Source organism: Eumetopias jubatus, unplaced genomic scaffold (genome assembly GCF_037043125.1).
Source record: "Eumetopias jubatus isolate StellerSeaLion01/CBP00866 unplaced genomic scaffold, mEumJub1_p1.0 scaffold_9, whole genome shotgun sequence".
Classification (NCBI taxonomy): domain Eukaryota; kingdom Metazoa; phylum Chordata; class Mammalia; order Carnivora; family Otariidae; genus Eumetopias; species Eumetopias jubatus.
The window spans coordinates 84039432-84055338 of record NW_028274815.1 but is presented as its reverse complement, the minus strand read 5'-3'; the positions used below and the strand labels follow the sequence as shown (position 1 = coordinate 84055338).

General features: G+C 39.2%; 1 pseudogene; it reads left to right on the top strand.

Moving 5' to 3' along the window:
• The first annotated feature begins 11198 nt into the window (after positions 1-11198).
• Positions 11199-12257, top strand: LOC114209728 (heterogeneous nuclear ribonucleoprotein A1-like; annotated as a pseudogene).
• The last annotated feature ends 3650 nt before the right edge of the window (positions 12258-15907 follow it).

Here is a 15907-nt window from a genome sequence, read left to right as displayed (position 1 = left end):
GCCTTTTTTTTTTCCCTATCACCACCATCCTTCAGGGGTCAAGGTTCATATACAGATTGTTCTCCAATTTTTGTTTGATGTCAGATAGATATCTTTGATAATTCTGTCATTTGGTTTCCTTTTCCTAAGTTAAGGAGGTGTACAAATTGAGAGTTTGTGAACACCTTTGGGTGCACCTTCTCTTTATACTGTCAACTACATTTACTTTGATGCCTGGGTAGCTCAGTGTGAGTTTACTGGCCATTACAGTAACGGTACGGTTGCCCATTGGGTCCATTTCTACTTTTATTGCACAGAAAAGGACCATTGATGATTTTTACCTCTCAGAAAATGCCTTCCTTCTAACCTTAGAAAGTGACATCTTAGACCTTGAAGCAAGGCAAGTACAACATGGTGGGTGAGAAAATAATGATCATCAGATCAGTTTTCCAAATAGCATGTCCTCCATGTTACTTTGTGTCTGTGGTTTGGGATGAAGGATAAGGAGAACTGCCAGTTTCTTGGCAAATGCTTCTCTCCTTTATTTCATATTCATAATACTTGGTTTTTTTTTTTACTTATTTTCTATTCCTTATATTAGAAACCCTGATTTTTTCATTTCCTAAAAAACTTCACTGATGCTTCATTTTCTATCCAGACATCTCCATTATCTTCTGCATGCAGACCCAGCGCGTACATATCTCCATAAATTAGTTATTGTAATGATTATTTAATTGAGGTTCCCAAAGTTCAGCACCTTTAGGAATTAAAGTGAATGGATTGCACATTATACACAACTCCATGTTTTATTTTACAAATTTCCACTTTGTAAGATTTGTCTTTCTCCAAAACTAGATTTATAACCTTATCTATACCAAAATGTATACCTTAACTTTATTCAATAATTTATATTTTTCAAGGGTTGTTATATATTTTACCTCATTTGATTCTCACAGCAATCTAATTAGTTTAAGCATACCAGGAACTGTCAAGTTTGGATACACTGGCTTGCATATTTTAAGTGTTAAAAGCACATATTAACATTGGAAAAGTGTTATTTGATCTTTAGAAAGAAAAAAAATACCTATTAACACTATGAAAATAAAATACTTCAAAGGAAAAATAAAACATTATCTAGGTAGATTGGTTGTGAAAATGGAATTGCCTCTTACATTTCGTAGATGTTCTTAATTTCTTCACACACACACACACACACACACACACACAGAGAGAGAGAGAGAGAGAGAGAGAGAGAGAGAGAATCAAAATACCCTGAATAATGTGAAAAAATCCTTTAATGATTTTTGAAATAATTTCATGACTGCAAACACTAATTTGCCCTAAATACTGGTATCCAGGTTTCATGACTACTCCCTTGGCCAGGAGTTCAAGCTTATTCTCCAAGTTTATAGTAAGAGTGAATAAGTAAGGATTTAGAAAAACAATTGGCTGAGATATCTCTTCTATTTTTTCCTTGCCATTTTCCTTCTTTGACTTATAATCCTTTCCACATAAACCCTTTCTCTCATAGTTTGATATTAACATCTCTCTTTTTTTCTGATTGTGGTAAAATACACATATCATAATATTGACCATCTTAACTATTTGAAGTGTATGGTCCAGTACATCTGCACTGTTGTGTGACCATCACCAGCGTCCATCTCCAGAACTCTTTTCATCTTGCAAACCTGAAACTGTGAACCTATAGAAAAACATCCTCCCCTCTCCCAAACCCTAACAACCACCATTCTCTTTTCTGTCCTTATTAATTTGATGACTTAAGGAAACTTATAAAAGTGGAGTCCGACATATATGCCTTTTAGTGACCTGCTTATCTCACTTAGCATAATGTCCTCAACATTGATCCATGTTGTAGCCTGTGGCAGAATTTCTTTTCTTTTTTTAAGGCTGAAAACCTTCCATTTTATGAATGTACCAGATTTTTCTTATGCCTTTATCTGCCAATAGACACTTGGGTTGCTTCCACATTCTTGCTATTGTGAATAATGCCACTATGTGGTTACTATTTGCACAGAATATCTTTTTCCATACTTTCACTTTCAACCTATTTGTGTTTCTGATCTAAAGCAAGTCTCTTGTAGACAGCATACAGTTGGATCATATTTTTAAAGCTATACTGTCAATCTCTGTCTTTTGACTGTAGAATTTAATCCATTTACATTTAAAGTAATTACTGAGGAGGAGGGACTTACTTCTGTCACTTTGCCATCTGTTTTCTATATGCCTTATCACTTTTTGTCTCTCATTGCCCACATTACTATCTTTTTTGTGTGTTTAGTTGATGTTTTCATGGTGAAATGTATTAATTTCCTTCTCATTTCCTTTTGTATATTCCATATTTTCTTTGTGATTACCATGAGGATTACATTTGAATCCCAAAGCCATAACACTTTAATTTGAATTTATACCAGCTTAACTTCAATAACACAGAAAACTTCTCCTACACAGCTCCATCCCCACCACTTTCAGTTATCAATGTCACAAAATTACATTTTTATGCATTATGTGTCCAAAACATAAACTAAAATTGTATTTTTTATGTATTAGTCTCTTCAATTATGCACAAAACAAAATATAGAGTTATAAACCAAAGTTAAAGTAATACTAGCTTTTAGACTAATAACTTTTTTTCTTTATTGAAAATGTTGATATTTTATTCACTATGCATTTTTGCATTATTTCCTACTTTTTTAAAAAATTTTTTATTGTTATGTTAATCACCATATATTACATCATTTGTTTTGGTGTAGTGTTCCATGATTCATTGTTTGTTCATAACTTTTAAAATATATTTGTCTCTTAAATCATGCAGAGAACAAAAAGTGGAGTTACCAATCAAAATTACATTAATACTAGCTTTTATAATTGCCCGTGTATTTCACTTCACTGAGATCTTTACTTCATATGGCTTGGACTTGTCTGGTGTCCAAGCATTTCAACCTGCAGGATTCCTTTTCGAATTTCTTATAGGGCAAGTCTAGTGGTGATGAACTCCCTCAGCTTTTGTTTATCTGGGAATATCTTAATACCTCCCTCATTTCTGAAGGACAGTTTTGCTGAATCTAGGATTCTTGATCAACGATTTTTTCTTTCAGCGCTTTGAATACATCAGCCCACTGCCTCTGGTTCCAAAGTTTCTGAAGACAAGTCTGCTGATTATTCTATTGAGGATTCTTCTTTGTTAAGAGCCATTTCTCTTGCTGTTGTCAAGATTCTCTCTTCATCTTTGGCTTTCAACAGCTTGATTGCAATGTGTCTTGGTGTGAGTCCCTTCGAGTTTATTCGGCGTGGAGTTCATTGAACTTCTTGTTCATATTCATGTCTTTCATTACATTTGGGGAATTGGGGCCCATTATTTTTTTTAAATAATCTCTCTTCCCCTTTCTCTCTCTTCTCTCTTTTGAGATGCTCACAATGTGTATGCTGATTGGCTTATGGTGTCCCATCAGTCCCTTAGCCTCTGTTCACTTTTCTTCAATCTTTTTTTCTTTCCTTAGACTTGATATTTTCCATTTCTCCATATTAACGCTCACTGATTCTTTCTTCTGCCTGCCCAAATCTGCCTCTGAATCTCTCTAGTGAATTTTTCATTTCAGTTATTGTACTTTTCAGCTCCAGAATTTCTGTTCTTTCTTTTTTTAGGTTTTCAAATCTCTTTTTTGTTATTTTCATTTTGTTTACACATCATTTTCTTTATTTTCTCCATGTCTGCCTTTAGTTCTTTGAACATCTTTAAAACAGATGTTTTAGAGTCTTTGTCTAGTAGGCCCGTCATGTGGTCTTTCTCAGGGACAGTTTTTGTTGTCTTTTTCCCTCCTTGAAATGAGCCACACTTTTCTGTTTCATTGAGTGCCTTGTGGTTTTGTTTTACTGAAAACTAGGCATTTGAATAAAATAATGAGGTAACTCTGGAAAGCAGATTCTCCCTTTTCCTGGGGTTTGCTGATTTTGGTTTTTGCTTTTATTTTTTGATTGTTGTAGGCTGCTCTGTGCTGGGGATCAGCCTGAGGTATAAACTAAAGGTCTTCTCAGGTTTTTTTCTGAGCCTGAACTTTTCCCTGGGTATGCATGATGACTTTCTAAATTCCCCACCATATATGTGATTGCTTTTGAATATCCTAGAGCTTAACTATCTGGCTCCCAAAGGAGGAAATGAGGTGGCGGGGGGGGGGGGGGGCGAACAAAAGAAAATTTTAAAAGACACTGGCCCTTTAAATCCTCTGACAGTCATTTCAGCCCAAAGACAAGAGGCTTGTAACAGTGGAGGGATGAAGGCAACAATGCCTCTCTGTGTCTGCACTCTGCGCCTGTTCTTCTGTGATCAGAAACAGCAATCAGCGATCAGAGCACAGATCCCTGATATTTGGAGGCAGAGTCCTTATTATCCACCCTGGCTCCCTCAAGCTGTATGCAAGCTGCTCCTGAAACATGTGCACAGCTGTCTATTGTGGGGCCAGAGGATGGGAGATGGGTAGTTGCTACAATGAAATTGACTGAAATTAAGTGCAATTTACCATCCAGAAAATTTACTTCCCCTGGAAGTAGCAAGCCTTCAATAGACTCCAGAGTTCCAAAATAGTGATAGCAGACAGAATCTGCCAGTACAATTACTGTCTAGGTGGGGAGACAGATTCCTAGTGCTCCCTGCTCTGCCATCTCCCCAGAATCCTCCCTTTATTTTTATAAGATAAAAAGTGGCTTTCTTATTATTTCTTAAAATAGTTCTCTTTGTTTTGTATTTTTAAGACAATAAAATGTTTCCCTGTAGATTTCTGCAAAACTCTGAATAGCTTGTCCTTGCACCAATTAAACAATTTTTAAATAAATACCAAATAACATACTAATAGGCAAATAGTCTGATATCTTTGCCCAAAGCAAGACATTTTCCTACTAACATGGTACCATATTAAGGAGCAGATTTTTGTGTGTTTGCTTGTTTTGTTTTTATAGACTGTGAACAAAAGCCATTTTAGGAAAGGCAACAGATATCTTTTTGCAAGTGCCATCAATATTGAGACCATATTCTATGCCATAGTTTCTTTACATTGACTGCATGTTGAAAAAACACTGCTGTCTGGCCCTGGGCCCAGAGACTGTGATTGAATGGTCCGGAGTATGTCCTGGGCTTTGGGAGTTCCAAAAGCTCCCATGCAATTCTAATGAGCACGGGAATCTCTGCTCTATGCATGCTTTCTTTCTCTTGTGGCAGTGAGCATGCTACTCCAAATATGACTGCTCAGACATTTTTGTACTCTTTCAGGACAAAGCTCCTGATTTCTGAATGAGCACTGTCCTCACTTTGCAATTCCAGGATATTGTCTAATGTTCCTATGTGTATTGGACACTGTTGGGGCTCAGCCAGATTCAGTTGGATCTCTTTTATTCTTATGCACCCCTCCTTTGGCTTCTGTAGGCTTTTGCTTGTAATTGTCCACACCTGTGTCTTTCTTTGGAGGTCTGCCCAAGGTCTGCTGAAGTCACTTTGGGCATAAGTACAGAAAGCAGGAAATGCCTGGGAGGTCTTGCCTCCTCAGGTAAGCTCCTAGCCAATGGCTGACTGATGCAGCCAATGAAAGCCCAGCTCTCTTGCCTGCAATTGGGATAAACTGAGGAAAACTTGTAACCCAGTTCCCCTGCCAGGTCAGGCTATTTCTTCTCTTCAGCAAACTTTGCCTGAGATCATACACCCTTGCTTGCCTTTTCTCTTTCCCTGTCTTGCTTCCCCCGTCCCTTAGTTTCTCCTGGGAGCAGTTCCAGAATAAATCATTTGCACGCTTATCTTTGTCTCAATATATGCTTCTGGTGGCGCCATGATAACTAACCCTAGAAGTAGGTTAGTTAAGAGAGGAAAGAGAAACTAAGAGAGAGTGAAACATAGATTGGAAAGAAACAAACCAACTTTTATTCTGCAATGGTTGAAGAAATTCCAGGGTCAACAAAGAGGACCATCTATGTTTAATCATTTGAAAGTTAAAAGATTATTTTGTGTGTTTTTAAAAACTGCCCAGGGCTAGCATGCCATAACTGCTGATGTATTCATCTATTAGGGAACTGCACCAATAGCAAAATAGTTTCATATATGTGATCATCAGTATCAAATTTGCAGAGATGAGTATACGTATTCTGCCAGCATGACTTAACCGGACAGACTTTTGCAAACTTACACATCCTAATTATATTTTTTGGTTTTCTGGCATGAAAAATTATGACATGCCCATGCAGGGACATAGTTCCATGAAAAATCAGGGCAGACAGGATTTCTCTTCCACTCATGCAAACAAAACATTGGGTTACTTTTAAATAGGTCACGATAGTTCAAGAATCATTTTAGACCAGTTGCAGGTGGAAAGGCAGAGTGGGCTTCAATCTTCTTTCTGACACATGAGGCTCCAGAAAGCACTTCTATACCCAATGCTCATTTTCCCCCTGAAGACTGTAACCTTAGCAAAGAAGCAAATGTGACCTGAAGGTTAAAAGTGACCTGAGTCTTCAAGTCTCAGTAAGGAATTGAGGCCAAGAGGAGCATGAAGGTAGTGCTTTTCTAAATACACAGATTCTGAGCCTGAATAAAAGGCTTCATTTTCCAGAGCTGTCAGTCTGATGCATTTCTCGACAATTAGATTTACTAAAGAATTTTATAGAGGAAAAAAAGAGAGAGAAATTAAGTAAAATGTCCAGATGTCATCTGTTAAAAATGTTGTATTGAGACAATAAACAAATAACATCAACAAGTACTAAAATTTTAATTAAAATATGATTTACAATGTTGCTATACACTACTAGAAGCATTCTTATTGATAGGAAATAAGATTGCATTGCTTGTATCCTTAGGACACTCAAACATCCCATTTGACTTTGTGGGTCTCCCCCCAAGTAGGGCGCTCTTATGATGTACTTTCCATGCCCATGAGCATGAAAATTTTCTTCAACAAAACACAACAGCAGTATCAATCGTTCCCTTTCATTGCTGGCTACATCGCTAAATAGATGTATATGATGTTCTCGCGCCTTCTGCTCAGAAAAATCTAAGTATTGCATTTCTGTCAATTCATTGATTGAAGAGCTTCCCCCTCAGAATGTTGACAGCTGTTTCAGACATTTACAAAATAACTTGGATAACAGCTGCAAACGGGATTGGCTAAAGAAGATTTGGAAGCATGTAATTAGCATTCATCAAATGCACACATTCCCATTGAAAACCCTCTTCAACCCAAAAGTTGACTACCAGGAAGCTGATGACTCTTGTTCAATCTGGGAACAGGCCCTGCTAACACTTAACTTTCCATTAGCTGATTTAAAAAGGAGCGCATTAATGTAGTTACTGTTGAATACTATTGAATAACTTATTGGTGAATGCCGTCTGTAACTGACACTGCTTTAATTTTTGTCCTTTATCCATCAGACAAGCATCCGTGTGAGAGTGGCAGGCCATCTCTTGATAATGTAAATAACTGATAAATTCCTTTTACTTGAGCAGATGTAATTCCCAGATATAAAGTAGAAATACACCCGGCTAATTAATTAGCTTTATGGACCAAAAAATACTCTTCGCAAGAAACAACAACATAAATATCTTAGTCACCTCTGTGTTAAAAAGTGCATTAAAAGCCTCAAAGTAGGGGCGCCTGGGTGGCTCAGTCGGTTAAGCGTCTGCCTTGGGTTCAGGTCATGATCTCTGGGTCCTGGGATCGAGCCCCACTTCCAGCTTCATGCTCAGCAGGGAACCTGCTTCTTCCTCTCCCTCTGCCCCGCACCCCGCTTGTGCACAGGCTCTCTCGCTCGTGCTCTCTCTCTCTCTCTCTCTCTCAAATAAATAAATAAAATCTTAAAAAGAACAAGCCTCAAAGTAAATGTCAAAATGTTAACAGTGATGGTTAGTGTGGCATAACTGTGGGAGTGTTTCCCTTCTTCCTGTATATTGTAGGTATTTTATTTGAACCTGTGATTCTTATATGACTGAGAAAATAAACTTTATATGAAAAGGCTTTGAGTACTTCAAGGACGCTACAAGTGTACCTTCCGAACCAAAAGGAGCACTAGTTTTTCAAGACTTAACTGTCTTGAAAGGACCTTCAGTTTAAAAAGAACTTCCCCAGGCACTGGGTTCCTATGGATATATGAGTAGATACCACAGTGCTTGCAACATAAACAGTGAAGTGCTTATAAAAGGGTCCTACAAAGAATAAGGACACTCAAATGGGGCTCGCATTAAGAAAGAAACTATTTTATCTGATTAGTGATATGACTACAGATCTGAATATCCATACAGCGAAACATATGCTATCGAGGGGAGGTGATACTGCTCTTGAGCCCCGCCCAAAAGCATACCCAAATCTGTGCATTTGTTCAGGCTCTTCAATCTCTCTGGCATTCATTCCTTCTCCTTCACTCAGTTTGACTTCTTCAGGGTTCATTTGGATTGTTGGCTTCTTCCCTGAGCTCTCCCCTCACTCCTGGATGAGTGTACATTCTCCTTCTTGACCCATCTCCTGTCTTCTCTAATACACTGATTTGGCTCTAGCTTCATTGTTAGAGACCACGAACAGCTCTCTCACCAGAGCCAGGAGTTTTTACAGACAGGATTGGCTTCTTCATCCCTCACCACGATGAGATATCATCATTTTTATTTTTGTGTATGATGCATGTATTTATTTTAATTTTTTACCTGATATTAATGGCTAATATTTTTTACAGCTTCATTGAGGTATAATTGACGTACGTAAATTGCACATCTTTAAAGTGCACAACTTAATAAATTATTATATATATATATATATATATACACATCTGTAAAACCATCACCACAATCACAATAATGAACAGATCCACATGCCCAAAAGTTTCTTTGTGCCCCTTTGTTATCCCTCCATTCAACCCCAGTTCCAGATGACCACTGAGCTGCTTTCTGTCACTAGAGTTGAGTTTGAATTTTCTAGAATTTTATGTAAATGGAATTATGCGGTATGTACTCCTTTTTCAGGGGCAGAACTCTGATTGCTTTAACTCAGTACTTTAAACGTTCTTCCACATACTTTTGTATCAATAGTTCATTTGCTTTTATTTCTGAGTAATATTCCTTGGTATAGTTTAATCATAACTGGTTTATCCATTCACTAGTTAATGGACACTTGGGTTGTATCCAGTTTGGGGTCATTTATAAATACAGTGCAAGTTCTTGTGCAGACATATGCTTCCATTTCTTCTGATTAGATAAATAGCTAAGAGTGGAATAGCTGGGTCATAGGGTAGGTGTATTTTTAACTTAAGAAAGTGAGCGTTGCTCTGGATCCTTGCCAACACTTGGTGTAGTCAGTCATTTTATGGTTAACTATGTGGTGGGTGTGAAGGTGTGTCTCATGGTTTTAATTTGCAATTCTCTAAAAACTAATGATATGGAGCATCTTTTCATGTGCTTATTAGCCATCTATGTGTTCTTCTGTTGCCCACTTAAAAAATTGGCTTGTCTTATTCTTGAGTTATGAGGTCTTTATCCTTTATCCTTTGTAGGATATATGTTTTGCAAATAATTTCTTCCAGTACATGGCTTGTTTTTTCATTTTCTTAATATTGCCTTTAAGAAGAACAAAAGCTTTTCATGTCAATGAAGTCCAATTGTTTTGATTTTTCCTTTTATAATTCATACTTTCAGTGTCATATTTAAGAACTCCTTGTTGAACCCAAGGTCACTGGGTTTTTTCTTATTTCTTATTCTGGATATGTTTTAGTTTTTGCTCTTATGTGTAAATATATGATTTCAAGTTAGTATTTTTACATGGTGTGACATAAAGATTGAGGCTGTTTTCTGCATATGGCTATCCAATTATTCTAGCACCATTTGGTGAAAAGATTATCTTTTTGTTGATGAATTGCCTTGGCACTTTTGTTGAAAATAAATTTACCATATATATGTAATTCTATTTCTAGAATCTCTATTTCATTGATCTATTTGTGTAACACCAATACCACACTATCTTTTACTGTGACTTTATTATAAAGATTAAAAACAGTTAATTTAAGGGGTGCCTGGGTGGCTCAGTTGGTTGGGTATCTGACTCTTGATTTTGGCCCAAGTCATGATCTCAGTGTTGTGAGATTTGAGCCTTATATCGGGCTCTGCGCTGAGCATGGAGACTGCTTGGGATTCTCTCTCTCCTTTTCCCTCTGCCCCTCCCTGCTGGTGTGCTCTCTCTCTCTCTCACTAAAAAAAAATTAATTCTAAAAAAACCCCAGATAATTTAGGTCCTTTATCTTTGCTCATCTTTTCCAATATCATTTTGGTTATTCTAGGTCCAGTGAATTCTAGGACACCCACTCGAGCTTCAGTGTCCAGGGTCTTTGTTGGGTCTTCATCACGTAGGCGTGATTGATTGATTGTCATGTGATTGACCTCAATCTTCAGGCCAACTGTGTGACCACATTCAGAAGGAAGGAGGTAAAGATTTGGTAAAAGGGGGCAAATAAAAGGAATGTTAGTTGGATGGTGAAAATCTGGACACCACTTGGGAAACAGAGACTGATTAAAATCCAGAGTGGCAGAGTGGTCAAAAAAGGCTTTTACCGTCTTGTACTGTTGGTGGGAATGCTAACTGGTGTGGCCACTGTGAAAAGAGTATGGAGTTTTCACAGAAAGTTAAAAACAGAACTACCCTACAATGCAGTCATACTAGGTATTTATCCGAAGAATGTAAATGTACTAATTCAGGGTGCCTGGATGGCTCAGTCAGTTAAGTGTCTGACTCTTGGTTTCCGTTCAGGTCATGATCTCAGGGTCCTGAGATCAAGACCCACGTTGGGCATTGTGCTCAGCGTGGAGTCTGCTTGTCCCTCTCCCTCTGCTCCTCCCCCCCATAAATAAATTAAATCTTTAAAAATAAAGAATACAAAAATATTAATTCAAATGGATACATGCACCCTGATGTTTATAGCAACATTATCTACAATAGCCAAATCATGGAAGCAGCTTAAGCGTCCATCAACAAATGAATGGATAAAGAAGATGTGGTCCTTTCTGCCTGTGGACACCACCAAGTAAGCATTGTTAAAGTCTCCCCTCCTACTGTAGTCACATATAAGTCAGAGTCTCTCAAAGAGCCTGAACAGCTGCGGAAGCTCTTCATCGGAGGTTTGAGCTTGAAACAACCCATGAGAGTCTGAGGAGTCATTTTAAGCAATGGGGAACACTTACAGACTGTATGGTAATGAGAGATCCGAACACCAAACACTCCAGATGCTTTGGGTTTGTCAAGTATGTCACTGTGGAGAAGGTGGATGCAGCCATGAATGTAAGGCCACACAGGTGGATGGAAGACTTGTGGAACCAAAGAGGGCAGTCTCAAGAGAAGATTCTTTTTATTTTTTAAATTTTTTTAATCTTTAAAAATTTTTAAAGATTTTATATATTTATTTGAGAGAGAGAGAGAATGAGAGAGAGAAAGAGAGAGAGAGAGCACGAGATGTGGAAGGATCAAAGGGAGAAGCAGACTCCCCGCTGAGCAAGCCCGATGTGGGACTCGATCCTGGAACTCCAGGATCATGACCTGAGCCTAAGGCAGTCACTTAACCAACTGAGCCACCCAGGCACCCTCAAGAGAATATTCTTAAAGACCTGGTACCCACTTAACTGAAAAAGATTTTTGTTGGTGGCGTTAAAGAAGACTCTGAAGGACATCATCTAAGAGATTGTTTTGAATAGTATGGGAAAATTAAAGTGACTGAAATCATGACTGACCAAGGCAGTGGCAAGAAGAGAGGTTTTGCTTTTGTAACATTTGATGACCATGACTCTGTAGACAAGATTGTCATTCAAAAAGCCCACGACAGTGAAGTAAGGAAAGCCCTGTCTAAGCAAGAGATGGCTGGGGCTTCCTCCAGCCAAAGAGGTCGAAGTGGTTCTGGAAACTCTGGTGGTGGTTGTGGAGGTGGTTTGGGTGGGAATGACAACTTTGGTCGTGGAGGGAACTTCAGTGGTCGAGGTGGCTTTGGTGGCAGTCGAGGTGGTGGTGGGTATGGTGGCAGCGGGATGGCTATAATGGATTTGGTCATGATGGAAGCAACCCTGGAGGTGGCGGAAGCTATGATGATTTTGGCAACTACAACAATCAATCCTCAAATTTTGGACCCATGATCAGAAGAAATTTTGGAGGCAGAGCTCTGACCCCTACGGTAGTGGAGGCCAATACCTTGCCAAACCATGAAACCAAGGTGGCTGTGGCAGTTCCAGCAGCAGCAGTAGCTACAACAGTGGCAGGAGGTTTTAATCACTGCCAGGAACCAAAGCTTAGCAGGAGAGGAGAGCCAGAGAAGGGACAGTAAAGCTATCGGTTATGACAGATTTGGACCTCAGCCAAGCACAGTGGGGGCAGGGCCGAGCTGCTACAAAGAAGACAGATTTGAGACAATACTCACATGCTCCAGCAAAAAAACTTGAGGACTGGATTTGTGACTAATTGTATAACAAGTTATTTTAGTTTCTGTTCTGTGGAAAGTGTAATGCATTCCAACAAAGGGTTTTAATGTAGTTTTTTTTCTTTTTCTACCCTTGCTGTTGATTGCTAAATATAATAGTCTGATCATGATGCTGAATAAATGTTTTTTTTAAATATATACACGTGTGTGTGTGTGTGTGTGTGTGTGTGTGTGTGTGTGTGTAATGGAATATTACTCAGTCATGAAAAAGAAGGAAATCTTGCCCCTTGCAATGATGTGGATGGAGCTAGGGAGTATTATGCTAAGTGAAATAAGTCAGACAGAGAAAGACAAATACCATATCATTTCACTCATATGTGGAATTTAAGTAATAAAACAAAATGAATAAAGAAAAAGAGAGAGAGAGACAAACCAAGAAACAGACTCTTAACTACAGAGAACAAACTGGTGGTGACCAGAGGGGAGGTGGGGGGGTGGGGCAGTGGGTTAAATATATGATGGGGATTAAGGAGGGTACTTGTGATAAATCCTGGGTGTTACATGGAAGTGTTGAATCACTACATTGTACACCTGAAACTAATATTACACTGAATGTTGACTAACTGGAATTTAAATTTTATTTAAATTTAACTTTTTAAAGAAGCCTCAGAAGACTTGAACCCTGCTGGCACCTTGATCTTGGACTTCTAGTCCAAGCCTCCTGAATTTTGAGAAAATAAATTTCTGTTGTTTAAACCACCCAGTGCGTGGTACTTTGTTGTGATAGCCCTAGCAAAATGATACCATTGCCAAAATATAGTGTGAATAGTTTAATAAATACTAACATCAGTGAATGCCTTATGTACACAAAGCAGGGCAGACCAGGTACAGAACAGAGGCAACCCCATGCAAAACCAAGGTCTAGAGCTAAAATTCACCTTGAAAAATCTTGAAATCCATAAAACTCTTGGGGGAAGGATTGCACACCCACAGGGAAATCTGGCCAATATTACCCAGATCCAGCCATCTATAGGGGCCTGGTATTCATTTTGGCAAGTGCTTGCTTACATCATACGCAGGCCTGTGGGCCAACTCCTTCCCACTGGCTGTTTTTGTAAATAAAATGTCACTGGCACACAGCCATAACTATTTGTTTACATATCGTCTATGGCTGCTTTCGTGCAAAATGGCAGAACGGCATGGTTGCTACGGAGGCCATATGGCCTGTGAAATCTAAAAATAAAAAAATCTAAAATTCCTAAACTTTACAGAAAAAGTTTGAAAAGTTCGAAATGAAGTGAATATTACAACAAACTGTTTCCAAGCGCATGATGAACTTGCAGCCGCCGAGGGCCCTCACGTTCAAGGTGATTCATGTATCCCTACAATGGAACTCTGGGAACCGTGGCTTCCGGGGTGACCTCATGGATCGGTGAGCTGGAGAAAGTAGAAGAGGCGTGCTCGGAGCACTTCGGAAAATGCCATTTGGACAAAAGGAAGGAAGGAAAGGTGAGCTAATAAAGAAGACAGGCTGAGTACAGGAGACTGAACTGAGGAAGTTTCGAGAACCCAGAGGTACGGAAGACATTTGTCAGGGGATTCATGCAGAGAGCACCCAAGGCGCAGGAACCATCCTGGAGAGTACCTTTTTGTTCTGGAAGCAGAAGTGCTAGTCATCCAGATGTCAGCTGGAATGAAGTCTCCCAGACCCTGGCTGTCCCGACAGGCTTGACTCAAAGCTTTGTGGATGTCCTACCCTCCCTGCCTTCCAAAATTTCTAAAAATTCCTGGGACCTTACATCCCTTTGGTCACTTTTGTCTCCAAGCTCCTCATTTCAGTGAGGCTGTATTACCTATTATACATCAATCTGGATGGAACATCCAACCTCTTCAGTGAGTTTGTTTCATGGGCATGTGTGTACACACACACACACACACACACACACACACACACACACACTCATAGAAAGCATTTAGCAGAAGAAAATATTTTACTATAAATTTCTGAACAGTGGCTCACATTGTTCTTCAAAACCGTTGTCCTTAAATAGTCTTTGGCTATTTCACCAACTGGGACATTTCTACCAGCTGCATTTCCCAGCATCCTCTGCAGCCTCAGGCCAGCCCCCACCATCTCTGTCCACATCCTTTCCCCTCTCCCCTCCTCCTGCTTCTCAGAGTCAGGAAGAAATGCAGGCCCAGTTAGCTATCCTCTTTGGGTGTCTTTAATGTGTTACCACTGTCTCCTTGATGCCAGTGATATTGAAAGTCTGATTTATTTTGGTCCTTTGTATGTGGTTTGCTTTTTCTCTGTAAAGTTCTGAGAATTTTCAGTCATTATAATTTTTTTCAAATGCTTCCTCCCATCTGTTTTCCCCTGTCCTTTTGGCACTACTATTATCAGCGTTGACTCTTTACTACTTTCTTTCTTTTTTTAAATTAGTTTCAGAGGTAGAATTACTACTTTCTGCTGGGAGGGTTCCTCGGCCTGATTTTCTGCTCATAAAAATCTGCTTTCGGTGGGACGCATGCTGACTTTAACCCCACCCATTCAATTCTTCATTTCGGCAATTACACTTTTAAATTATTATTTCCACTTGGTTTCTTTTTTAAAAATAACTGCCTGTTATTTTTTTATTGTTTAAATTTTTATTGTTATGTTAATCACCATACATTACATCATTAGTTTTTGATGTAGTGTTCCATGATTCATTGTTTGTGCATAACACCCAGTGCTCCACGCAGAATGTGCCCTCCCTAATTAACCCATCACCAGGCCAATCCATCCCCCCACCCCCCTCCCCTCTAGAACCCTCAGTTTGTTTTTCAGAGTCCATCCTCTCTCATGGTTCATCTCCCCCTCTGACTTGCTTTGCTTCATTCTTCCCCTCCTGCTATCTTCTTCTTCTTTTTTTCTTAACATATATTGCATTATTTGTTTCAGAAGTACAGATCTGTGACTCAACAGTCTTGCACAATTCACAGCGTTCACCATAACACATACCCTCCCCAATGTCTATCACCCAGACACCCCATTCCTCCCACCCCCCACCACCCCAGCAACCCTCAGTTTCTTTCCTGAGATTAAGAATTCCTCCTATCAGTGAGGCCATATGATACCTGTCTTTCTCTGATTGACTTATTTCACTCAGCATAACACCCTCCAGTTCCATCCACATCGTTGCAAGTGGCAAGAGCTCATTCCTTTTGATGGCTGCATAATATTCCATTGTGTATATATACCACATCTTCTTTATCCATTCATCTGTCAATGGACATCTTGGCTCTTTCCACAGTTTGGCTATTGTGGACATTGCTGCTATAAACATTGGGGTGCACGTACCCCTTCGGATCCCTACATTTGTATCTTTGTGGTAAATACCCAGTACTACAATTGTCGGACCGTATGGTACCTCTATTTTCAACTGTTCGAGGGACCTCCATACTGTTTGCCAGAGTGGCTGCACCAGCTTGCATTCCCACCAACAGTGTAGGAGGGTTC